Source organism: Meleagris gallopavo, chromosome Z, assembly GCF_000146605.3.
Source record: "Meleagris gallopavo isolate NT-WF06-2002-E0010 breed Aviagen turkey brand Nicholas breeding stock chromosome Z, Turkey_5.1, whole genome shotgun sequence".
Lineage (NCBI taxonomy): Eukaryota > Metazoa > Chordata > Aves > Galliformes > Phasianidae > Meleagris > Meleagris gallopavo.
The window spans coordinates 57,289,574-57,291,724 of NC_015041.2; the positions used below are offsets into that span (position 1 = coordinate 57,289,574).

General features: G+C 36.9%; 1 protein-coding gene across 1 annotated transcript in view; it reads right to left on the bottom strand.

The window, feature by feature from the left end:
* MSH3 (mutS homolog 3) overlaps positions 1-2,151 on the bottom strand; it is a 107,541-nt gene that overhangs the window by 69,141 nt on the left and 36,249 nt on the right. The gene's annotated exons all lie outside the window — the stretch shown is intronic.

Sequence of the window (2,151 nt, forward strand, 5' to 3'; positions counted from 1 at the left end):
AAAAAAAACCCTAAAATTTACAGAAGCATGAAATATTCAGAGAGTAACATTGTATATTCAAGTTGCATGCAGGCATTCAGGCCTGCTACTAAATTTCTTCCTAAATAATGGGTCAAATTAAAAGTATTTTCTGCAGAATTATTTTAGTTTTAAAGTTGATTTAACTGAGTGCCCTTAAGAAGTTCAGGGAAAGTTTGAAAACAGAGCTAACTCAGAACTGCCCCCACAACAAGCCTTAGCAAAACAGAGCTTGGAGGCAAAAGAAGAAATATCCTCCAAAGAACACAAAATTATAAGCAACAAAACAATACTTTCTTTTATGATATTCAGTCCCAGCTGATGCTGGCAAAATTAAATAGGAATGATTCTTGCTTGACTCCCAATCCTTATAATCAATACTAGATCCTACCTACTCTTCCTAAAGCACCTAAGCACCTCTTCTACACCTAGAACTTCTGACCTGGAATTTTCCCATTTGCTGCATTTTGATTTGCCACTACTCTAGCCTGTGACCTTTTAAATCCACTGGATTCAAGGTTCAAGAACTATGCCTTTCTTTTTCCCTAAAAGCACGAAGGATGCTTCTCGTCGTTTCTATCAACTCCACAAGTGAGTTTCAAGACTGGACTTACTGGCTGCAATGTTTCTACATTTCAACTAGCTGAAGCCCAGTGCATCAAAGCACTTAACACAGAGCATGTCCGGTTCACTGCAACTGTTCTGTGATGGCACTGGAAAACAACTAACTCTGCCCAATGGCAGGTTCAATTTACTAGTCCTTTAGAAGAAGACATGCTGAAGATGTTCTCATGACATAAGTTTTGTATGTTTTATTTTATTCAGCTGTTTGCTTTATCTGAGTTACTCCAACCCTACTATTAATCCTGCTAATTGAGAGCTTGGAGTATATGAGTACGGAGTATAATAGCCAAGATCAACTGCAAAATATGCTGAACCAACAATTCCAGATGTCACAGGAAGAATGTGTTTTGCTTCCACCCCCTCATCTTTCTTCAGCCTAGGATCAGAACTTGATAAAATTGTGAACAAAGAGTCTTCGTAGGGAATTAAGGGACCAAGTTACATGAGATGGAGGTTGTAAACAAATATTAGTCAGTGCTGGTTTTACAGTGAGAGTGTCAGTACAGCCCTTGTGAGAAATTCTTGTGTGCTGTTATTCGCCATCTTCTGCACCAGCAAAAATGGCCCTTCAAAATCAGTTCAGCTGGAGCACAACACATTGGTTTCTTCTGCAGGTGAGCTATAAAGGAGTGACTCTTGAACTGTAGTGAATACTTAAACAGTTCAAAACACTCATGATATAAATAGCTAGTTATTCTTCTACTGGTGAGCAGGCAAAGGTAGGATCATGCAGCCTGGGAAGAGAGAAATGAAGAGGAAACAAAAAGCATGTTTCTACTAGGATTTATGAAACTTTTAGGGAATGCTTACTAGGAAGAGGTTGATATTCATAAAACAGCTTTTCAGAGTAGAATTGCACTTGATGATGACTATTAGAGGGTTAGTATGATTGTTTTAGGACAGTAAACTACATCCTCAGACTTTTATTCTTGCATATTACCTGTGAAATGTGATAATTTTGGTCTTTATACATTCCAAGAAGCTTATAGGAAAAGTGCACTTTTAAAGTTTTTCTAATTATTTTCTCTGCAGGAGACATTACATATGATTTCACAGTAAGTAACACAGCTCAAGTGAATGCATGTTATTCAGATCGGTGGTTTTGAAATACTATAATTTTGCAAATCTCTAAAAGCTTCCCAGTGAAGCTGCAAGGCACTGCTTTGAAAGTCTACTAAACAGCAGATTTTCTTTGCTCAATTACCTTTTACAGACCTCTAGAGTCTATATCTTCAAGACTTCTGAAAGTGAATTAACCTATGCATTTAAACAAGAGTTCAGATTCAAGTAAAGAACAGTCTCTTCATTTTTCAGAAACTTTAGGTAAGAAAAACATTTACCACAGTCTAAGTAGTGAAGGAAAACAAGGCCAGGTTACATTCATTATTTAATTAACAAGACTTTTAAATTTGTGGGTGAATATTGCCGGAGGGCTAAAAAGTTTGATATGAATCCCTGATGTGACAAGAGTCCAGAAATCCCTAAATAAAAACAGTAACAACAACAACA